The sequence below is a fragment of the Periplaneta americana genome, chromosome 3 (genome assembly GCF_040183065.1).
Source record: "Periplaneta americana isolate PAMFEO1 chromosome 3, P.americana_PAMFEO1_priV1, whole genome shotgun sequence".
Classification (NCBI taxonomy): Eukaryota; Metazoa; Arthropoda; class Insecta; order Blattodea; family Blattidae; genus Periplaneta; species Periplaneta americana.
In genome coordinates, this window is record NC_091119.1 from 5,588,308 (window position 1) to 5,614,670 (window position 26,363).

At 35.3% G+C, this 26,363-nt stretch overlaps 1 protein-coding gene across 1 annotated transcript in view; it reads left to right on the forward strand.

Annotated features, from left to right (window-relative positions):
- The first annotated feature begins 303 nt into the window (after positions 1 to 303).
- Positions 304 to 26,363, forward strand: part of LOC138695771 (uncharacterized) — a 733,436-nt gene continuing 707,376 nt past the window's right edge. Inside the window, exon 1 of the mRNA XM_069819953.1 lies at positions 304 to 1,182. The gene's annotated coding sequence lies outside the window, so the exon portion shown is untranslated. The remainder of the gene's footprint in view (positions 1,183 to 26,363) is intronic.

Genomic DNA, 26,363 nt, shown 5'->3' on the forward strand with positions numbered 1-26,363 from the left:
CTACTAAGGGAAAATTTAATTCCTTACATGACACACACCCCATCAGCTGCACAAGGTCAAATTCTCCTTATATAAAGTTTCTCGTAGTACATATATTCAGAACAGGTAGTAATTGCCTCGCTTTGGTGAACACGACAGGTGAGGTTGTGCACGGGATTTGTACCTGTTTAGTAGAGGGGACAGAAAGGCGTTCTTCTTCTATGATTTCCAGCAGCCAATAGGAAAGTCCCTTACATATGACCGGCAAATAGAATTGTGCGTTACACAATGCTTCGGTTTGTGCGAGAGTAATGGCAGGTTGATGGTCGTACAGACTGCTGCATGAAGTTAGAAACAATAGTACTTTTTTACTAGCGCTACACATGTTATGAGTTATAATCGTGTAATTATTATCTTAAAACTGACTGCAGTGGTAGTAGTAATGGAATTGCGTTGTTTTTCCAGGCTGGAATTTATAGTTTACTGTTACTGTATCATGCTGTTGTCGCAGAAACTCTTGGAAACTCTGAGGATTCCTCCTACGTGCTCTCCCTCTACAGGTAAGCTAGTCAGACAACCGCAGATGCAAGACGCTGGAATAATTGTGTGTAGCTCTTTAGAGTGTATAAACAAACGTTAACCTCTGTGCGAGTCTTTTAAAAAGACGATAACCACGTTGTTGAATTGATATCTAATAAGATAAATAGTTATGTTTATTGAAAGACTAGTTTTCAAGAAGTTCTGGCTGTTGTTATAGAGTGCACTGATTTTTCTTTAAACGTGTTGTGAGTGGATATATAGGAACTCCGTTACTCAAGAGTTCTGATTGTATGTTATGGTGTTTGCTTCGGAACGATATATTTTCAAATGTTGTGAAACCATTATTCTTGCTTTGTATGTTATCTGATACCATTATTGAGAAGAATATTATCGTTTGGTGAATTAAATTACACGATTATTGATGCACCTCAAATTCTTAACGGTTTTAAAACCATTTTGCTTACAAAATTTACGAACTCTGCGTGTGTAAAAAATCTACAGAGTTCTATATTACATGTATAATCCGCAGATATTCCTTTTTTCGTGTGTTGTTCTATTTTTTAATGTTGTGAAGTAAAAGTGAGTACAAGATAATGCAGCTGTGTGGATTTTACTTCTTTTGACGAAAAGGCTCCAAGTAACAACTGTCGTAACCATCTGAAGGTGAGCAATAATTTTTTCTTATTACGCAATATTTGTTGGTTAAGAATCAGTTGAAACTAGCCGACTTCAACGACGTTTTTTTTTTTCGATGATCATAAAATTGTAATGCTGTTTGTATTGAAGGTATTTATTCAGGTGTCTTGTCCTTCAGGTGCGATGAATGTTACATTGTTGTAATCTTTAGAATTATAATTAATGACAGGCATTTATTAATTGAAAACGATAAAAAGTGTTGCTTATATCCGGATGCATGCAAGAAGCAAAAAGAAATGTTTCAGTTTAATAATCGCTTCTATTTACTGGCACTTCGAAGAAATTGTAATTGCTTATGAATTAGACACTTACTTTACTTAATACGTAAGCTCGCAACTGGACAATCCTTAGCTCGTAATCCGGCGACAAAAGTTCTAAATTGTCTCAATCGGTTGTTATGCTAAGCATATAATAATAATGGTTTATTATTGATGTTTTGTTACTATTACTTCTGCCAAGATTACTGCTGTTATTTGGTGTATTGTTACTATTACTAGGTCTATCTTAGACAGTGGCGTATACTGGTTAAAGGGTTTGGGCTACCGCTGACACTATTATTACACAAAATATATCTAACAATTACTTTAATTTTAATTACTATGGTAAAACTAATAATACAAAATTATTACATTATGTTATATTATAAACTTTTTCTTTTGTAATTTCCTTGGGCTACCGCCGGTAGCACCGGTAGCCCGCAAAATACGCCCCTGATTCTTAGACGTTACTTAGATAATCATTAAATAATTCGAGATTCCAAGTTAGTAAATAATGACTTAAATAAACAAGAAACCTGACGAATAGAAATACTGGTATTGCTAATAATGTTAAATTCTCAGGCTATTACAAATAATGGTTAAACTAGCGCTGAGGTAGTTCCCTTTCTACTACGCTTATATGCACCTTCAACTGTCTCCTCAGTAATACCAACATAACTTTGGCGACATTACGAAAGTTTCAAGCTAGAGTACACTCACGCTATGCCTTTCATAAACGAATCTGTGACAGGTTAGGTTAGGTAGTTTAGGCTTTTGTTATGCCTTGCATAATATGAATGTGCGACAGGTTAGGTTAGGCTAGGCTAGGCTAGGCTTGGCTAGGCTTGGCTTGGCTTGGCTTGGCTTGACTTTTGATATACCTTGCATGTACGAATCTGTGAAGGATTTTCAAAGCCTGGTGATTTTTCTTCAGTGATGTTGCCAGTACACAGGCTAGCGTAATGGCGGACGTAGAAACGAAATTACATTATGGAAACTGTGTGTTTATTTATTTGTCGTGCTTCATTTTTTTGAAGTGGTTATTGAATTAATACAAGTTTTAAGTTTTTCACGTTACATCGTATCGTATGTTTTATATCCTTAAGATCCTTTCCTTCTTATAATCTAGAACGTTTGCACTTACATTACCACGCACCTTTCATTTCACACGTAATTTACATTACCGAACAATTTCCTTGTCTTTAAATATTTCCCTATAAAATCCTTAATCAATCTGTAACAAGAAATCCCTTACAAATTCAACCATCTCCACTTCAACCATCACCGGAACTACCTCAGCGCTAGTTTCTGCAGAATGAGATGAGCCCTAAAATGTTGCGCCCGCCACCAACTAACTTAGGCCTATGCGTATTTTAGACATTTAGCAAAGTGTAAGAAAGAGGTATGTAGCAACAATTTAACATAATTATACTACTGTCTAAGCAGGCAAAGTAGGAAAATATCTAACATTTATTTTCAACTCAATATTTTTCCTTTCTCAAAATTTTGCCGCCCAGGACCAGAACCTATGTGTCCTGAGAATAATATTCCTTCGGTGCATTTCTGTTCCAGTCGGAAATGCCGGCCTCTGCTCAGTGTGTTGATACAATTAAAACTTTGTTGAATTGTGTTAAGGAAACTTGAAATCGACGGAATGTGATGAGGGCTCTAGCGTGGGTTTGAATACTTTTTGATCTGCTTACTTGATTGGATCTTTATGAGGTTTTCCTCAACTGTAAGACAAATGTCAGGTAACACCATAGTTAATTCTCAAACTCCTCCTCACTATCACTCATTTTAGCGATGCTAGATAACCTTAATCCTGCAGTTGATACACGTTGTTAAATAACGTACCTATTTAAAAATAATTTTTGCACAATCTCTAATTGTGGTGAGAGCAGCTATGTTAATTTTACTAGTGATTACAAGGCAGTTTTATAATAACTTGTTAGGCTGTAAAGTCTTAGGGCCGTATTCATAAACGAGACTTTGGATGAAAACTTCCCAAAGTCGAATTTCGTAGTAAAGTTTAACTTTGTTGAAAGTTCTACTCATAGACAATACTTCTGAGACTTTGACTTTGGTAAGTCGAGATTTGACGATCTTATTCTAATGTTGGCAATCACAATCACTGCTTTCTAAACGAATTAAATTAACAGATAGTTGAAATAGAGTAGGCATTGCCACAATCAAAGCCATCTTCTGAGACACAAACCAATGAAACAGACTATCGGTACATGTTAAGCGATTGTTAGTCGTTCTTGCTCTCTTCAAATTCTACATGTTCTATTCTATATGTTAACACGTAAATTTTTGTTTTAATGTAGGCCTACATATCAAATCATTATTTTTCTCGTTTCATTTATCTTTATCTTTTATGTTTGTTAATTCCGGATCCCAGTGATCAACCTCACTTGAGGACGGATAATTTGTAGTAGTATTCGTGGGTGGGCTTACTCTGGAACTCACGTAAGTAAAAGAATTGATATTTTTAGATCTTTACACCAATAGATAATAATTCGTTCATTTACGTGGTCACAAAAAATCTTAACTCAATTTCGAAGTCTTGTATTCGTATAGGCCTATAATAAAATAAAATTCGCAACTATAAAACATGATGGTATAGTTCATCTGAAATAGTATTGCCTGCTAAGAATTTTGTTGTGAATAAAACATCGATTGTAATTAGGTTAGGTTCACATTAAGTCCTCGAATTATTTCATTATAAAATAATTGGTAATTTCATAGAAGACGGGCACTTGGTTGAATATAGTAAGTATTACCAACTTCTTTATTTCAGAGTTAAATGTTAGTGATCTTTTAGTGACTTTTACATGTTAGTTCTAGGTTTTTGTACTAGGTGTCGCCGTGATTTTCTTTTAATTTTATTTGTTATAGTTGTCATTTGTTCTAGAATTTTCGTTAATTTTGAATGGATGATGACGTTATCAGTTGTTCTTGGTTGTTTGACGTGAGTGGTGTTATGTTGTGTCTGATGACTAAAGTTGAAAGTTTCTCATTTTATGATTTTTGTGATTTTCTTTCGATTTGATTGGTTATAGTTATCGTTTATTCTAGAATTTTCATTAATTTTTCGTGGATAATGACGTTGTCCTGTTGTTCTTGGTTGTTTGACGTGAGTGGTGTTACATTGTAGATTTGTCTGCATTTGTCGAATGCGCATCACCATGCTTACGAAAAGCCACTTTTCAGTGCCAATAATTTATTTTGTGTGCACAAGGTTGGAATTTTGAAGTAAGAGGGAAAGGAAGGAAACCGTGTTCTGAAATTTATCTATTAAATTTTGTGTCGATTTTGGTTTAGTTCTTTCGCTGGTGAAGAAGGATTGTGTTCAATGTTGAGAAGAAAACTGTTTTTCTGTGGTTTAAAGGAATTATTTACTGAATTTTCTGTAGATGTTAAGGTGTAATAAGTGTTCGAAGAGAATTTCATTTAGTGTAAACACGTGGTTTAATTATGCACAGTTGACTGTACGACAAAGTGTTGGTTTAGTTCTTTGCTCCCTGCATGGTTTAAGTTTAGATTGCCTTAAAGCCTGTGTCATTTGTACTGGAAGTGAAGTGGTTGTCGATGAAGACGTCGATGAGAATTGAATTTTATTTGATAAGGTGATAAATTATTATGTTTTGTTTTGTGTTTTAGTGATTTTTGGGGGTAAAGTGCGGACGAAAATTGCTAGAAAAGTACTACCAACTATGAAGTTCGGATGCCACCAAACGCCAAAAAAATCGGTAATTTCATAGAAGACGGGCAAAATCCAAGATGGCGGACGAAAACTACCAAAACATATTGCCAACTATGAACCTTTAAATTACACCAAACAATTTAAAATCAAGACGGACAAAATCCAAGATGGCGAACGAAAACTACCAAAAGAAATTGTACCAAAATGAACCTTTAAATTACACCAAACAATCTAAAATCGAAGAAAAAAATTATAAACACAGTCATTACTTACCTAACCAAAGAAAATTCAATCATCACTAACGTCTTCAACAACACTCATTTCACTCCCAGTATATGATACAGGCTTCAAACCAGTCTTCCCATATCCAGGATAAACTTTTCCAATGTCCCGTAAAAACACTGGCAAAATAGCATTAGGAGTGGTATATCCACGAGCCTTCAGAGAATTCACATAAATAAATTGAAAAATATACATTTCGTCCTTACACCCAGGTCTACCTTCTCGTTTGATACTGCTCTTCAGTGATTTCCACAATCTTTCAACATTTTGAGTATGTACACTCCTATCATCTTCTCTCACAAATTCTAACGAATGATTTACAACCTCGTGCACATAACCCTCCTTCATCAGTTCTCTGTAAGCCTTCCAACCATCACTTACTATCTTCGTCCCTGGCAAAATGAAAGATTTTATCAGTAGAATCAAAGTATCTTTATCTCGATTACCTACTCTCGTGATGAAACAGTTCCTACTCTCTCTCTCAATTCCTCCAAAAACCCATATCTGACGCTTTTCACTACGTGTTAAACGTCCTCTATTGAATTTACGAGTTACAATGTGAGATTCATCAATCTCCACAATTTTTCCAAATCCACCAATAGGAATAGAATTATTAACACTAATTACATAAGCGACCTCCGTACAAAAGCCATAATAATCTAACACAGAATTAATATTCGTGCCGATTTCAGACGCAGCAGCTTCTAGAGTTAAACCATGCAACCAACAAAGAATTAAACCAATACTTTGACGTACATTCAATTTCGCAAAACTGAACCACGTATTCACACAAAATGAAGTTCTTTTAGAACACTTATGACATCTTAGTCTATAAGGGAAATTCACCAGATCATTCCTCGAAACCACACAAACAGAGTTTTCTTCACCACAATCCACACAATTCTTATTCTCGAACGACGGAATTAAACCGAAATCAATACAAAACTTTACACTCTTTTCTATATTAACACATCTCTCAAAAATATCATAAAAAGACAGAGTTTCAAATCCTTCGGCCATCAGACACAACATACAACGTACAACCTCTAACTTCAAACCCCACCAAACCAACTACAACTCACAACTACAACCAATACCACAACTCTACTGTATAACCAATCAAATTAAAAAAAAAAAAACATCACGGCGACACCTAGTATAAAAACCTACAACTAACATACGAAAATCACTAAAAAACACTAACATTTAACTCTAAATTTACAAAGTTGGTAGTACTAACTACATCCAACCAAGTGCCCGTCTTCTATGAAAATACCAAAAAATCAAAGGCGAAAAATTAAATATATTTTAATTTTTTTGGAGGGCTTGTTCTTCTTTAAAAATATGAATATATATATATATTTGATTTTTCATCTTTGATTTTGCGATGTTTGGTGACATTTGACTTCATAGTTGGCAGAACGTTTTTGGTAGTTTTCGTCAGCCATGTTAGATTTTGCCCGTCTTCTAGGAAATTACCAAATAATTTTATTCTGAAAATAAGGAAGATAAGAAGATGCCACTAATGACAGACTTCTTAAAAATTAACTGAAATCAATATTCAGAAAACATTATTATGACGACCAGAGGATTAAAAATTAACTTCATATCCAACTGTATAACATATTCTCTATAGAATTAAACAGTCAAATCATTATTATGCCATATATATATATATATATATATATATATATATATATATATATATATACCTGTAGTGTAAAATCGCGATGAAATAAGAAATTCAAATATTGGTGGAACAGACAATCGTCTTTGATTTTTATTCATCAATGAATGTTGAAACATGACGAGGATATCTAATACGGTCTGTTTATCAAATCTGTACATTGATATGAATTTATTATCTACGTATATCTAATAATACGCTAAGGAACATGAACAGGTTTAGTTACCCTCAATATTCTCGGAAAATTCAACAATTTTCCAAATATCAGCCATTTTCCTTATGTCCACGAACGAAAGTCAAAGTCAAAGTCTAGATTTTCGGCGACTTCGAAGTAAAGTCACGATTGAAGTTTACTTTCGTCAAAGTGTCGACTGTGAATAGGAAAATGGTGACTTTGTACTTTCCAAAGTCAACTTTGGTCCAAAGTCTTGTCTATGAATACGACCCTTAATTACAGAGACTTACAATAGACAATGAAGTGAAGTTATATTATTTAACGATATTGGAACAGCAGTTGTGGAATAAAAACAAAAGGGAAAACCGAATAACTCAGAGAAAATTTTTTCCCACAGTCGCTTTGTCAACCACAAACCGCATAGTATCTACTGGAAATCGAATTCCGGCCCCTTTTGAAAATGACGATGAAGGTCATGACGACAATGACGATGATTGTGTTTCAGAAACGCTGTGCCGACATTGAAGTCGTTGTGGTGATGAATTGCACACGCTGCCAGATACATTATGTGCAATTGTGCAAAGAATAACTACTTAGATATGTGTGTAATGGAGGTGACCCTGGTGGCAATTTAGCCATCAGCAGGTGTACAAATATAGCTTATGAATTGCTGTTGAATGTTGGACACATTAACAGATTTTGGATGTAGGCCCTAAACCTTTACTTTAGGTAGTATTAAAATATAAATCTGAAAGAAGAAGAGATGTCGGTGAAGTAAGAAACAGATAGAATAATTTAAGTTATTATTATTATTATTATTATTATTATAATTAATGCAGAATAAATACATGGTAAATGCTTGTTATTATTCAGTTGAGAAGCTTTTGTCATTTAGTTTACTGTCAAAAAATCTGAAAGTTAGAATTTGTAAAACAGTTATATTACCGGTTGTTCTTTATGGTTGTGAAACTTGGACTCTCACTATGAGAGACAAACAGAGATTAAAGGTGTTTCAGAATAAGGTTCTTAGGAAAATATTTGGGGCTAAGAGGGATGAAGTTACAGGAGAATGGAGAAAGTTACACAACACAGAACTGCACTCATTGTATCCTTCACCTGACATAATTAGGAACATTAAATCCAGACGTTTGAGCTGGGCAGGGCATGTAGCACGTATGGGCGAATCCAGAAGTGCATATAGAGTGTTAGTTGGGAGGCTGGAGGGAAAATGACCTTTGGGGAGGCCGAGACATAGGTGGGAGGATAATATTAAAATGGATTTGAGGGAGGTGGGATATGATGGTAGAGACTGGATTAATCTTGCACAGGATAGGGACTGAGTATACTACGGTCTTAGAGTTTAAACTTATCACTGACTTAGAACTGTTTAGATTTAATTTTCACTGCATTCCGATAGTTGCTTAGAATTATTGTGTCCCTCACATTGGAAGACAGTTCATTTTGGAACGTTTATGCGCATGTGGTCACGTGGCATCGTTTGAGCCAATCGTTGTTGTGTAGGGTAAGTGAAGGTATTAACGCCAGTGTTGCCATATTTAGTGATAAGTCGCTAAATCTAGGGAATTTTGAATCAGTCTCGGCGACAAATTTTGTAAAATACGATTAGCGACTTTTCTGCTGATTTTTATATTCTTCCACTCTTTCCTTTCTTTTAAGTTAAAACATTCAACTGAAGTCATGCACTTCTTAGTTTTAGAGGAGGCATGGATGCATGACTGAGTAGTCTAATGATTCATACGTGAAGGCCCTGATCTCATATATTTGTGATCAGGGATCAGGGTGGAAGATGGTGAATCAATGATTCTCACGGGTTAGGTCTCTCTCTCAATGTTACTGCTCCAACACCCATAAACGGCGGCAACTTTGATTGTCACGTGACGAGTCGTGAAGTCCAGCTAATTCTTGGTTCTTCCCCGCAGCGTGGAGATTTTCCACTCCGAACCGACCCAAGGCAATTGAGTTTTGGAATTTTGTGCCGACAGTTCGTGTGAAGCAAATAAGACTGTAGTTTATGATTTAAAAAATGTTAGATTTCACAAAAGCAATTGTGATCAAACGCTTGGGTGAAAATTTCCACACTTACAACGACAAGAATATAACCTACCAACTCTAATAGCTTTTATAGATTATGTAAAAGCTTTTGATAAAGTTAAAAGAAATTTGCTATGGGAAATAATGATTAAAACGGTTTTCCTCAACATCTTATAAGAGTAATACAAAGTATGTATACAAATACAAAGTTTAAATTGGAGAAATCCATAGAAGAGGATAATTTAGTATAGATTAATTTAGGACTACGACAGGGGTGTCCATTATCGCCTACCCTATTTAATATATATATTAATGACGCAGTTTTACGATGGCAGGCTATGCTTAAAACACATTTTAAAATAAAAGGGAGAAATATTGATACACTGTTGTTTGCTGATGACCAGATCTTAATTGCAGATTCGGAAGATAATTTAAAAAGAGCCATACATGAATTAAATAGTATTACAAGTGAATATAATCTTCAAATCTCATATGAAAAAACGAAAATAATGGCTCTTAAAGGAAGAGATCTGTTAAGAGCAAAAATTTGCATAAATAATAGGCTCATCCAACAACAAAGTGATTTTAATTATCTTGGTTACATTGTGTCATATACCGGCAATAGAGATGTGCAAAATAAATTTAACAAATTCCAAACACTATGTGGTACAATAAAAAAAAAAACTTAAAAAAATTGTAATAGAGCAACACTGTTAAAACTTTACAAAGTAATGGCGATCCCAACCTTGCTTTATGGGTGTGAAAGTTGGGTCTTGACTATCTCACAACAGAAGAAAATAGAGGCTGCAGAGATGAAATTTTTGAGACAGGTGGCAGGTTATAGATTCATAGACAAAAAGAGAAATGAAGATATTAGAAAAGAATTGGAAATTCAGAGTCTAAATCAAACAATTATTGAATACAGACAAAGATGGCAAGATCATATACAAAGAATGGATGAATATCGTATACCACAAATAATAAATAAGTATAAACCTGTAGGTAGAAGAAATGTCGGCAGGCCACGGATGAGATGGTCGGATCAGTTTTCTTGAAGACGGAACGAGCCACAAGGCTTATGCCGTGATGAAGATGATGATGACAATTTGCCAGAAAGTGTAGTGTCAAGGATCGGATCAAGTGCAGTGTATTCACAGCTTCCACCTCAACATCACAGCCGTCAACAACACAACCAGACTCTGCAGAAGAGGGTGACGACGAGGAAATTATATTTTTCTCCGCATATGCATGTTTCTCTTATTTTTGTTTAGTGATATCTATTATTAATTTTTAGCGACATTTCTGGAGATTTTTTAACAAACTTTGGAGAGATTTAGCTACTTTTTGTTGAAAAGTTAGCAAGACTGTAGAGCGATATTTGGCAACAGTGATTAACGCCATCAATTCAGAAAATGGCTTACAACTGACCAGAAATACGGAAATAATATTGATCTTTTAGATATTGGTCATTTTCATTTGTAGGCTTTCCTATGGAAAGTACGTTTCAAAAGTTGTAATTGAGGGGTTTGCCGGAAAAAGGGCGTATACGTCAATATGGCGAATTGAGATACTTGCAATCTAAGATTTTAAAACGCACCTGAATAAAATGTTATACACGCACGCAGCCATGTCCTGCAGGTATGTACAGTACAATCAAAACAAAATTTCGCTACTATAATTATTCACTACATTTTAAACCGTTTTCCCGAAGAAGGGCGTAGAGGTCTATCCGCCCTTCTTCCGGCAAAGCCCTCAATTGTGGCAAGGTTTTACAGCAACTCATGTGAATACAAGTATGACGCGTACTGGCGATATTACCTGCAGTGAAAGTAGTAACGCCACTGATTATTTTAGAACGAAGAAACAAGTTTATAAGCAAAAGTGACAAATGTAAGATTATGTAAACAACTCAAATTATTAGAGACATAAAAAAAGTCTCAAGCAGAATTAATACAAGAGGGTGGAAGTGCATTATATAGCGAAATTTATAAACTTGTACTTGCTATTTGGGAAAAGGAAATTGTACCAGAACAATAGAAGGAGTCCATAATTGTACCTATTTTTAAAGAGGGGGACAAAACCAACTGTGGTAACTTTCCAGGAATATCACTTTTGTTGACGTCGTACAAAATTTTGTCCAATATTTTTTTGAGAAGATTAACTCCGTACGTAGATGAAATTATTGGGGATCATCAGTGCGGTTTTCGGCGTAATAGATCGGACTATTGATCAGATTTTTTGTATTCGACAGATAATGGAGAAAAAAAGGGAGTATAAGGGTACAGTACATCAGTCATTCATAGATTTCAAAAAGGCATATGACTCGGTTAAGAGGGAAGTATTATATGATATTCTTATTGAATTTGGTATTCCCAAGAAACTAGTTCGATTAATTAAAATGTGTCTCAGTGAAACATACAGCAGAGTCCGTATAGGTCAGTTTCTATCTGATGCTTTTCCAATTCACTGCGGGCTAAAGCAGGGAGATGCACTATCACCTTTACTTAACTTCGCTCTAGAATATGCCATTAGGAAAGTTCAGGGTAACAGGCAGGGTTTGGAATTGAACGGGTTACATCAGCTTCTTGTCTATGCAGATGACATTAATATGTTAGGAGAAAATCCACAAACGATTAGGGAAAACACGGGAATTTTACTGGAAGCAAGTAAAGCGATCGGTTTGGAAGTAAATCCCGAAAAGACAAAGTATATGATTATGTCTCGTGATCAGAATATTGTACGAAATGGAAATATAAAAATTGGAGATTTATCCTTCGAAGAGGTGGAAAAATTCAAATATCTTGGAGCAACAGTAACAAATATAAATGACACTCGGGAGGAAATTAAACGCAGAATAAATATGGGAAATGCGTGTTATTATTCGGTTGAGAAGCTCTTATCATCCAGTCTGCTGTCCAAAAATCTGAAAGTTAGAATTTATAAAACAGTTATATTACCGGTTGTTCTGTATGGTTGTGAAACTTGGACTCTCACTCTGAGAGAGGAACATAGGTTAAGGATGTTTGAGAATAAGGTGCTTAGGAAAATATTTGGGGCTAAGCGGGATGAAGTTACAGGAGAATGGAGAAAGTTACACAACACAGAACTGCACGCATTGCATTCTTCACGTGACATAATTAGGAACTTAAAATCCAGACGTTTGAGATGGGCAGGGCATGTAGCACGTATGGGCGAATCCAGAAATGCATATAGAGTGCTAGTTGGGAGACCGGAGGGGAAAAAGACCTTTAGGGAGGCCGATACGTAGATGGGAGGATAATATTAAAATGGATTTGAGGGAGGTGGGGTATGATGATAGAGACTGGATTAATCTTGCACAGGATAGGGACCGATGGCGGGCTTATGTGAGGGCGGCAATGAACCTTCGGGTTCCTTAAAAGCCAGTAAGTAAGTAAGTAAGTAAAAAAAGTCTCAATAGTCATTACCACATAGGTAAGTCTGGTGAATTATCGCGGGGATCTGCTGGTCGTATTTTCCGCGTGAGCGCAAGAGAAACAACATCTTGAGGAGTTGTCGGATGTGCAGAATAGAGGTCGATTCACATTATACGGAACGTCAACGTCACGTCACGGATCGGTAACGTCACAAAAAATATTGTACAACGCGTTTTTTATGGTAACATTCACATAATATACAGCCAACATCACGGACCGTCTGGGATTCAAGGAGAATGTCTTGACGTGACGTGGACGGTTTGTTCTGCTAGCGCAGCCGCGGCGAAAATGCGACTCACGGGCACATTGTGGCTCGCAAGGATAGCTGTGCATTTCTATCTCCCACAACCCCCACCCTCTCACTCACTGGAGTCAAACTCCGTTCCATTTGTATATGCCTCTGATCTGCGAGTGGCGTATCGTCGCAATGTCTCTCTCCAATACTTGTACTGTACATCTACAAAAACGAAAGTTTCAAGTAGAATGGGAGGACGCATTTTTTTGCTGCCAATGTGGTGAGAATACTCCAGTATTTTCCATGTTTACAGTCTCTTCGAAATATTGCTCCTCATAAATTACATAATTACACTGAGATGCTGAACATTCTTAAACAAGAATTTTGTGAACACAGATTTCATGATTTAAGAAATTTAGAGCATGACATATCTCTGTACGTCGACCCTTTTTCAGCAGATGTACGAATGATGCGGTTAGATCTTCAATTTGAACTCATAGATTTACAATGCGATGTTGCAATGAAAGCTAGATGTAAGGACTTGACAGATGTTGAACTTTTCAAATCTTTGTCAAAAAATAAGTATCCATAGCTTCGTTCTTTCGCTTGCTCTGTTGAAGCCATGTTCGCTACAACTTACGTTTGTGAAAAATTATTTTCAATAATGAAAATAGTGAAAACCAAATGTAGATCACGACTGACAGACAAATACCTTCGTGATTAACTACGACTGGCAGTAAATGACTCAATTCCTGACTTTGAAACTCTGTCGCAGAGACATTCTGAAGACAGTTAATTTCAGGTCGTGATAATGTGGCCTATGTTTTCTTGTACATTTTTCTTTTCGTTGTACGTGCGAAGCATTAGTTTGTAGCCTTGTACTGTATAAAATTATATTTAAATGCTGGACGTAAGGAAAATGAAAATCCGTTACTGAGTCAGACAGTTGCTTCACTTCCCCTTCGGGTGTCCGCCTCCCTCCACAGGTGCTATGCACGTTGCAGGTTACACAGTGGCTCGGCGCACGAACTCTTCTTCGCCACGGAGTTACCTGGTTGAGGATTTTTCCGGGGTTTTCCCTCAACCCAATACGAGCAAATTCTGAGTAACTTTAGGTGCTGGACCCCGGACTCATTTCACCGGCATTATCACCTTCATATCATTCAGACGCTAAATAACCTAGATGTTGATAAAGCATCGTAAAATAACCCAATAAAAAAAATTCTTCGCTACGGCTGTGCTAGCGGCATAGCACAGCAGCGTCATAGTCAGTTGCATTTTTTTTTTCTATTTGCAACAACAATGAAAAAAATTTAAATTACGGTTTATTTAACGACGCTCGCAACTGCAGAGGTTATATCAGCGTCGCCGGATGTGCCGGAATTTTGTCCCGCAGTTCTTTTACATCCCAATAAATCTACTGACATGAGCCTGTCGCATTTAAACACACTTAAATCCCATCGATCTGGGCCGGGATCGAATCCGCAATCTCGAGCACAGAAGGCCAGCGCTATACCGACTACGCTACCGAGACCGACCCACAACAATGGATTATGAAGTGCTAATCAAAAAAGGCGCGTGAGCATGAAGAACTCTACGATCTGGGGTACAGGAAATACAGCGGTGATATTCGCAAAGATGCAGACTTCGATATTGCTAACCTCTCATTAAAGCAGCCGCGGCGAAAATGCGACTCACGAGCACATTGTGGCTCGCAGTGCTTTTCTCTCGCTTCCTACCTACAACCCCCACCCTCTCACTCACTGGAGTCAAACTCCGTTCTATTTGTATTTGTCTCTGACCTGCGAGTGGCGTATCGTCGCAATATCTCTCTCGAAACCATGTACCTCTATAAAAACGAAAGTTTCAAGTAGGATGGGAGGACGCATTCTTTTGCTTACAGTATGATGAAAATATTAAATGTATGATTTGTTCACAAATATTACTAGGAAAACGGTTGTATAACATAAAACGGTATTATAAGTTACTACATGTTACTGATGAAACATTAAAAGGTTAAGTGTTATTATTATTATTATTATTATTATTATTATCATCATCATCATCATTATCATCTCTGTACGTCGATTCTTTTTCAGCAGATGTACGAATAATGCGGTTAGATTTTCAATTTAAACTCACAGATTTACAATGTGACGTTAAATGAAAGCTAGATGTAAGGACTTGACAGATATTGAACTTTTCAAATCTTTGGAAAAAAATAAATATTTGAAGCTTCGTTCTTTCGCTTGCTCTGTTGAAGCCATGTTCGCTGTAACTTACGTTTGTGAAAAATTATTTTCAACAATGAAAATAGTAAAAACCAAATTTAGATCACGACTGATAGACAAATACCTTCGTGATCAACTACGACTGGCAGTAAGTGACATAATTCCTGATTTTGAAACTTTGTCGCAGAGACATTCTGAAGACAGTTAATTTTAGGTTGTGATAATGTGTCCTATGTTTTCTTGTTCATTTCTTTCTTCGTTACACGTCCTAAACATTAACTTCCCCTTCGGGTGTCCGCCTCCCTCCATAGGTGCTATGCACGTTGCAGCTTACACAGTGGCTCGGCGCACCATGGCCTTTTCGCCACGGCTGCATTAAAGCATCGTGCAGTTAGCCGATAGACGGCGTGCGTGTAGGCCTATTGAAGAAAATATAGGCTATCGATATATCGAATGATTATCGATATACCGGTATCGCTATTTCGTAAGCAAATTGCGTTTTCAGGTGTACATTTACTGTATTACAATAAAATTACTTGAATTTTAATATTCCTTTTTACCATTGAAATTAACATCATAAAAGTCAAAAGCATAAATGTGAAATGTAAGCCTAACAATAAAAAATACAGGGACATCATTTCATTTTTACTTCAATTTTTATTGTACCTGAGTTTTTGAATATACTTCACTCCCACCCCTTCTACTAATGAATTTCCAACCGTCCTCCAGACAGAATCAAGGCCGCATATAGTAAACAGCACTGAGTTACTGAGTATAATACGTTCCAGAAATATGTTCGCGTTTTCCAGTGACGAAAGAGCTTTCAATATTGAATCGTATTTTCGCACAGGTACTGTCCGTTTGCCTACGTCGCATCCCGATTTCCCCCACCTGCCATGCAATAAAATTGCATGGCACAGTATTTTATTTTCCTTTTTCGGTCTTATCTACTGTAGTTCAAAGTTGCAAAGAATTTACTGTAGTATACTGTATTTAGAATTAAACTACAGTAATACATTTCATTTAAAGCGTGAAGGGATACATAATGCATATTATAAATTTACTGTTAGATTGGGGAGCCTCCCTCCCAATAAAGGACACCTCCCAGATGCGGACAGATTCTTACGTCCCATCGATGTCCGTAAATGAGAGGTTTCACTGTAGTCAATGGGATTCCAAAGCTGTGGTCGCTATGGATATGAGCACAAAAAAGTTTCTATTTAATAGGCAGTTTCTGTGAACGTATATGCTTACTGGCTTCGTTAAATAACGAACTGTTCATTGGTAAAAGTGAATTTCTCTCTTGTGAGTAATTATTCGTCGTAGGGGCTCTTAGTCTTCCGTTTCCGGTTACAATTCCAGCGAATCCGGTTTCGATTCTGGACACATAGTGAAGATTTCTCACCTTTCTATGTAGATTGGGTTTATGGCCTTTGTTTTTTCCTGTTCTTTGTTAAGCGCTGATGCGACCATATGACTAGGAAATCCGGCTACTTAGACCTTTGTCAGAGTTTCATTGACAATGCACTGTAATTTTCTTTAACCCTTATATGATAGTATCTGGAATATCTTGGAATTAGTTTTGCAGCTTTGCAATGGAAAAGAATATCCAAAGTCCTTACCCCACACACCTAGTCATAATAACCTGTTATTTTTTCTCTGTTAGAAAACACTCAAAACATTTCATTGAACATTTGTACAGTGTTTGTAATTATTATTATTATTATTATTATTATTATTATTATTATTATTATTATTATTATTATTATTACTAGCCGTACCCGTGCGCTCCGCTGCACCCGTTAGAAATAAATATAAAGTAATTACATAATTAAAATAGGACGTTTGATCCAGGGAACATTAGTGTTTGATATAAGGATAAATCGTTTATTATGTTACTTAATTTAAATTGTATTTGCATAATTGAAATGCGATCATTTTGATCCAGAGACCACTCATTTGGTCATAAAAATTATTTTAGGAAATACAGGAAACGAATCTACAGAATAGCCTATCAAGTTTTCTGTGCATAAGAAGCTATTTTAATCTTACCTGTCCTCGATTCACTCAGAAGTTACTGTAATAACATTATAGCATTATGTCCATCTAGAGAAACTACACTTTCCAATGGTGAAATAATAATTAATTATACAAATCGGTTAATTTATCTTCTGATATTACTTCGTACAAACACAGAAACATTCTCTGTAGGCTATCTTTCATAGCTTTCGATTGTTGCTGTCCAAGGACCCTTATAGACGAAGTCATTTGTTTTTTAATTCATTACACGGCCTTGGATGGCAGTTATTTTAATTGTAAAACTCATTTATCTCATTAAATATCAGACCTATCAAAATTTTTCAAGGAATAAAACTTATCGGAAATTATGTTTAAAGAAACTTTTGTTATGTAACATTTTTCACAAAAATCAATAATAAAGCGAGATATTTGGATTTATTTAATTCAGGCCCCCTTATAACCCCCCTTTTAAATAATGTATTTTGAATGCCATATAGCCTAAAATCTAAGTTACAACGAACTTAATTTATATTCCAATTTTCATCGAAATCCGTTCAGCCATTATCGGGTGAAAAGGTAACAAACAAAGAGACAGACAGACAGACATACAAAGAAAAATTAAAAAAAAGCGACTTTCGGTTTCAGGGTGATTAATTATATATGTTAGGTAGGACCAATTATTTTTGTAAAATCGAAAATTACCAGAAAAATTTCGGCTACAGATTTATTATTAGTATAGGTTATTATTTATTTATTTATTTATTTATTTATTTAACCTGGTAGAGATAAGGCCATGAGGCCTTCTCTTCCCCTCTACCAGGGGATTACAACTACAATATTACAGCTACAATATTAATTTTTATTTTATTGGGTTATTGCACGACGCTGTATCAACATCTAGGTTATTTAGCGTCTGAATGCCGGTGAAATGAGTTCGGGATCCAGCACCGAAAGTTACCCAGCATTTGCTCGTATTGGGTTGAGGGAAAACCCCGGAAAAAACCTCAACCAGGTAACTTGTCCCGACCGGGATTCGAACCCGGGCCACCTGGTTTCTCGGCCAGACGCGCTGACCGTTACTCCACAGGTCTGGACTACAATATTAAGAATACAATTACAATTAATATTAAATTTACAAATACAATAAAAATAAAAGTACTAAAAGATTAACTGACTGATAAAAGCTAGACAGTTTATTGCAAAAGTTAAGAAGAGAGAATTTTTTTTTATTAACTAAGTAAAAATTAAACCTACTCTACGCAGTAAGAAAATGCTTAATAAGTTTGCTTTTGAACGCTACTAAATTCCGACAGTCTCTGATGTCACTGGGTAGGGTATTCCACAAACCTGCCTCTAAGGAAGAAGTGACATTCCTAACACGAGCTGCATGTACCTCTGCATCCTTGGTTCGTAGTGTATAGGGCCTAACTACTTACAAATGACTTTTCGAGAACCGGAAGTTCATTGCCGTCCTCACATAAGTCCGCCATCGGTCCCTATCCTGAACAAGATCAATCCAGTCCCTACCATCATATCCCACCTCCCTCAAATCTATTTTAATACTATCCTTCCATCAATGTGTCGGCCTCCCCAAAAGTCTTTTCCTTCAGGTCCACACCTGTGGAGTAACGGTTAGCGCGTGTGACCGCGGAAGCAGGTGGCGCGGGTTCGATTCCCTATCGGGGCAAGCTACCTGGTTGAGTATTAAAAGTATTTATTTCAGTCACTGACTTCATAACATATGTTTAAGGTGTTAAACCTTTACATTACCGGTCTTACTAATAAAAACTCTATATACAGACGTTTAACTGTCTTATACTTATACAATGAGTAGCTCGTTTATACGTCGTGTGTAAATTCCTTACTAATAATCACTACATACGTCGTGTATAACAGTACAACTGTTACACAGCTGTCCACACCTGTGGAGTAACGATCAGCGCGTCTGGCTGCGAAACCAGGTGGCCCGGGTTCGAATCCCGGTCGGGGCAAGTTACCTGGTTGAGGTTTTTTCCGGGGTTTTCCCTCAACCCAATATGAGCAAATGCTGGGTAACTTTCGGTGCTGGACCCCGGACTCATTTCACCGGCATTATCATCTTCATCTCATTCAGACGCTAAATAACCTAGATGTTGATACAGCGTCGTAAAATAACCCAATAATAAGTTACACAGCTACGTCATAGTTTCGTCATTACTTCGATACGAAAGGTAATAGAATATCTGAGGTTCTCTATTGCATCCGGTAGAGCGCTCTAGTGTGGCATGTCAAGTATCGATAGTACAACTGGCTCTAATCGATTACCGCACTATATTTTGGTCAAAGAGTACAAGCTACAGCAATATTACTCTAATTATTCTGTGCCCTTTGGTTTGTTCTTCTATGGTTACAAGGCAACCATCATCATAAAATGACAGTCAATACGAACAGCTGTTAGAAGGGCGGCCATTTTTTCTCTATATACAACACTTAAACAAGGGGTTTCGTGTATATAACTACCGCAAAGCAATTCCCATTGTATAGTTACAGCCTGTTTATGCAGCCATTGCTTATGCATGGTTTATTAGTAAAGTTTTCTGTCTCAAGTCTGCATAAGTCTCGTATAAAAACTATACACGGTTTATTAGTAAGACTGAAGATGTTTAAAAGATGTATAAACGTTTTCGTTGGTCAGGGCCAACATCATCAGATACGAAGTACATTTCCGTAATATCAATAATCTCTACATAATTTCTACAAATACAATACATATTTAGTGACATGTAAACTGAACCTTATTAAAATCAACATGGTTATGATACATTTTGACATTCTCATATGACAGCCCTTATTGCCAATTATTTAAAATACACGTGTAAGTTGCAAAGTATATATGTTTGCAAGTCTTCACACATGGAATAATGAAGTAACTTATTTTTTTTATTATAATTTTTATTTTTTTATTATTTTATTTTTAATTTTTTAATTTTTTATATTATTTTACATCAAGTTATTTCATTATTCCATGTATGAAGACTTGCAAACATATATACTTTGCAACTTACACGTGTATTTTAAATAATTGACAATAAGGGCTGTCATACAAGAATGTCAAAATGTATCATAACCATGTTGATTTTAATAAGGTTCAGTTTGCATGTCACTAAATATGTATTGTATTTGTAGAAATTATGTAGAGATTATTGATATTACAGAAATGTACTTCGTATCTGATGATGTTGGCCCTGACCAACGAAAACGTTTATACATCTTTTAAACATGTACAGTCTTACTAATAAACCGTGTATAGTTTTTATACGAGACTTATGCAGAGTTGAGACAGAAAACGTTACTAATAAACCTTGAATAAGCTATGGACGTATAAACAGGCTCTAACTATACAATGGGAATTGCTTTGCAGCAGTTATATACACGAAACCCCTTGTTTAAGCGTTGTATATAGAGAAAAAATGGCCGCCCCTCTACCAGCTGTTCGTATCGACTGTCATTTTATGATGATGGTTACCTTGTAACCATAGAAGAACAAACCAAAAGTCATAGAATTATTAGAATAATATTGCTGTAGCTTGTACTCTTTGACCAAAATATAGTGTGGTAATCGATCAGAGCCAGTTGTACTATCGATATTTAACACGGCACACTAGAGCGCTCTACCGGATCCAGTAGAGAACCTCAGATATTCTATTACCTTTCGTAACGAAGTAATGACGAAACTATGACGTAGCTGTGTAACAGTTATACTGTTATACATGACGTATGTAGTGATCATTAGTAAGGAATTTACACACGACTTATAAACGAGCTACTCATTGTATAAGTATAAGACAGTTAAACGTCTGTATATAGAGTTTTTATTAGTAAGACCGGTAATGTAAAGGTTTAACACCTTAAACATATGTTGTGAAGTCAGTGACTGAAATAAATACTTTTAATATACAATACAGACTTCTCTGAAAACTAAAAAATGAATTGCAAAAAAAAAAAAAACCTGGTTGAGGTTTTTTCCGGGGTTTTCCCTCAACCCAATATGAGCAAATGCTGGGTAACTTTCGGTGCTGGACTCCGGACTCATTTCACCGGCATTATCACCTTCATCTCATTCAGACGCTAAATAACCTAGATGTTGATACAGCGCCGTAAAATAGCCTAATAAATAAAAAGAAAATTCCGTCAGGTCTCCCAACTAACACTCTATATGCATTTATGGATTCGCCCATACGTGCTACATGCCCTGCCCATCTCAAACGTCTGGATTTAATGTTCCTAATTATGTCAGGTGAAGAATACAATGCGTGCAGTTCTGTGTTGTGTAACTTTCTCCATTCTCCTGTAACTTCATCCCTCTTAGCCCCAAATATTTTCCTAAGTATCTTTTCTTTCTTCGTGACATTGAAGTGTCGGCCGGTAGCGCAGGTGTGTGGACCTCAGGGTCCTGGGGTCGCTGGAACACAATGCCCCCGGCGCCTCGCGCCTGAAAAGCCTGTGGCTGCAGTCCCGCGTTGCATGCACGTGTCTCTGTCAGTAATTACCCCGGATTGCGTGCATCTATTAACACAGAATTCGAGAGTGCCGGCGTGACTCTTTGAATCACGACTCGAGCCATTTCGTAGGAAAACGGCGGCCACACAGGTCCGAGCGCACTGGACTCCGGTCCGCTTGTTCCCACATTCCTTTACATTTTCGTCGCTGAAATCTCTAAACGTACCCGTGATAGACCTTTGAATTTTGGATGCCTCCAGTCTGGTTGGATGATCGTTCATCTCTGCCAGCAGCCGGATTGTCGGTCTGGGCCCTTGAAGTGCTGTAGCGCCACGAATTATTATTATTATTATTATTATTATTATTATTATTATTACTAATATTAACCCCATTAATTCCACTGACTCGGCTAAATTGGAGAATATTCAAAGAAAATTTATTTCCTTGTGTTCTTATAGATTTTTACCAAATTTCGATTATAACTATGAGATTAATTGCAAATATTTTAATTGCGGTAGTTTACCAGACGTCAGGATCTTGATTATTTATTTTTTTGTAAAGTCATTAAGGGTGATATTGATTGTGAATCCTTCATAAGCAATATCAGTCTTCGTATTCCTGCTAAGGGTTTAAGATTTCATAAAATGTATTATAAAGGAATCCTAAATCTCTGTCTCCGGTCTGCAGATGTATTAAATATGCTAATTTGCATGGATTGAACTTGGATCCATTTAATGTGTAGTATATACTTTTCGAGTTTTATGTCAGTTTTATTATTTATGCCATTGTTAGATGTGTATCATACTATTCTCGTCATTTGCATAACTTTACAATATTAATTATATGATTCCTGTCTTCATTTATATGATTTCATTAATTCATTTGTAATACATTTTATTTAATTGCCATTATTTTAATTATCTCACTGAACTAATTTAATAATTATTATTTGTTTTATTTATTTTGTTGCATTTGGTCAATTGAGTAATGTAGACTATTATATTGATTGTATTTTCATCTCATTGCCATTTTCTATCATTCATTCTCATCATCATTTGTTGTTTTGTTTCGTTTTGTATCTTGTGCTAAACTGTAATTGGCCTTGTGCTGTTGTTTTGCACATTAATATTCTAAATAAAATAAAAAAATTACTATTATTATTATTACTATTGTTATTACTATTATTGTTATTATTACTATTATTATTACTATTACTATTATTATTATTATTATTATTATTATTATTATTATTATTATTATTATTAGACAGTACATTTTATCATAAAAATCGTAATAAGTTTGTATTACAGACACACAATTATGACACAAGACGAAATATTAATTCAACATTAGTAGAACCTAAATGTCTCACATCTGCTGGTCTAAAGCATAGCATAAATTTTGGCCCTCGGTTGTACAATGCTTTAACTAAATTACACCCAGAACTTCTAACATGTAACCCAATAACAAGAAAATTAGAAACGTGTTAATATCTTCAATTTGATTAAATAAATTTATAGCCTATGTGTATGAATTAATCAACCTATATTATATTTGTATTCTATAATTTTGAAATATATATTAGTCCTACTTTTCACGTGCGATATTATTCTTCTCTAGTGTTAATATTATATTATATAATTCCATTGCCGCTGTAATTATATTTTAGTTCCTATTTTATTTTACTTATTTATTTATATTATTATTTTTTATTTTAATATTATATCTGAACTGCGACCGAGCACGAGCGCTGCTCATTCGGTCTCAAATTTTGTTAATACTACTGTATCTTCTTTTTATATTGCTTGTATTATTTTATTTGTATTTCTCTTTGTTTGTTTTGTAATTATATTTCTTTATTCTGTATATTGAAATAAATAATTATATTTCTTTATTCTGTATATTTGAAATAAATAAAAATTGAAAATAAATTACTATTATTATTAATATTATTATTACTATTATTATTACTACTATTATTATTAATATTATTACTATTATTAATATTATTATTACTATTATTATTACTATTATTATACTATTATTACTATTATTATTAATATTGTTATTATTACTATTATGATTAATATTATTATTATTACTATTATTATTACTATTACTATTATTACTATTATTATTATTATTATTATTATTATTATTATCATTATTATTATTATTATTATTATTATTATTATTATTATTATTATTATTATTATTATTATTATTATTATTATTATAAGACAGTGTATGCGGGATGACTTAAGAAAAAGTGAAGTTGTTTCGTATCGGAGTATTTACATGCGAAATATAGAACAAACAAATAAAGAATGAATAATTAAATAAGTAAATAAAGTGATAAAAAATAGACGAGTGAGTGATGGAATTTACAGAAGAAAGTATGAATGAATTGAAGAATATACGAATAAATAAATTGAAGGTTCAAACTATTGTTTGAGTGACTTAATGATTAATTAATTAAGGAATACGTAACACAAAAATAATGAAACGAGTGAATGAATGAAAGCATGAATGGATGAATGAATGAATTATGGGATGGATGAATGAATGAATGAACTTACGAATACACGATTCAAGGTGCAAACGAATGGAGAAAGAATGTACGATTTAAAAATGAACGAATAAATTAATGCACAATTAATGATCGGATTAATTAAATAAGGAATCCATGATTGAAGAAATGAAGGAATAATATTGTCTCTCTCTCTCTCGCTGTTATTATTTTATACTCGCTTTAACATCTTTGGTCATATCGCGAGTTAATCTTTGGTTGAAATCCGAAGGCCTGTGTACTATTGTTGAGACTGGTTCTATTGTTGTAAACTAGATGGCGACTGTAGAGTATATGTATTGCTGATTTGTTATGAATGTGATTTCGGTGATGAATGAGGCCGGTTATATTCAGGGATGTTGTGTCCCGAATTTCCTGGCATTTGCCTTACGGTTGAGGAAAAATCCTGAAAAACCTCAACCAGGAAATTCAACCCGACCGGGAATCGAACCCGGGCCCTCTGTGTAAGAGACCAGCACGCTGACCCCTACACCACAGAGGTGGCCGAAGGAATAATATTGGAATAAGAACGAATGAATTAATAAATGAACACCAATGAACGACTTAACGTGGAAACAGATGTGTGGAGGAATGTACGAATTAAGAAAAGAAACTGAACGATTTGAAGTGCAAATGGATGTATTAAGGAAGGAATTAACGTGTAAATTAATAAATTTATCAATGCAAGAATCAAGAGTCCAGGAAGTGAGTGATGACGTAATGCATGGATTAATTAATTACCGGTAATTAAATCTGTGGCCGAGAGGAGAAAGGTCTTAAGTAAAAATGTTATACTTTTCAGGAGAGCAGTAGAAAGATTGAAATTGGTGTCAATTATAGAGTTTTTTTAATTAAGAGGTTTTTCTTGGATATAATTTTTTTGATATTTCTTCTAAAATAGGTAATGTTGTTCATTTAATAATTTTCTTGATTTTTTTTTCCAAAAATAGCCGCACTTAAGCCCTTTTAAGACTAGAATTCAAACTAAGTAAAAAGGACTATTTAAACATAAGACCTTTTTCATGTCAAAATAACTGAGAAATGTAAATTATTAGGAATGCAAAATGGGTCTTAAACAATTATAGGACTGTTTACCTGGTGCTTAAAGTTTTAAAAGGAAAGGGCACCAGTATGTGATAAAATGGCTAAAATACAAGTTAGACCTTTTTAATAGGCAAGCATAGAAAGTAAACATGTGATGGTTTGTAAGGAATAAGGCGAATTGATATCATTGCCATTAAGAACAACTCGGCATACATTCTCGATCCCACCATCAGATTTGAGACACATGCAGATCAACCGCATGAGGTGGACAGTGAAAAGAAACGGATCTATGAACCAACAATCCCGTTCTATAAAGATAAATATAGCCTGTCCCACATTGATGTAATAGGTCTGATGGTGGGAACACGAGGTACCATACCCTCCTTCTTTGCCGACAAATGTAAAAACCTGGGGCTAACACACAGCATTGTGAAGGAAATAGCCATTAGTGCCCTCAAAGGATCGGTTCAGATATTGAGAAATCATTTGTACGGGAGTGATAATGGAAATTTCAAGTTATCTTAACCGATGGCTGTTGATTGGTTTAGATATTAATGCCAATCCGTACTATTATTTTTCTCGCGGTATATGGCATTCAAATCATTCTAACCTATCTGATGATATTTTTCCCCCTTTCTTAACTGTAAATGAGCACAAACGCTACTTAGGTATAAAATTTTCTGACATTTTCTATATTCGATTCCCCAACCGTTTCAAATGTAACTTATATCATTTTACCTTTCAGGTCTGTTTCCAAATTATATGTAATACGCTTTGTCAAATCTGGCAACCTTTTCATAACGGAAGCTAAATTTTATTTATTTATTTATTATTCTTAAGTCCACACCTGTGGAGTAACGGCCAGCGCGTCTGGCCGCGAAACCAGGTGACCCGGGTTCGAATCCCGGTTGGGGCAAGTTACCTGGTTGAGGTTTTTTCCGGGGTTTTCCCTCAACC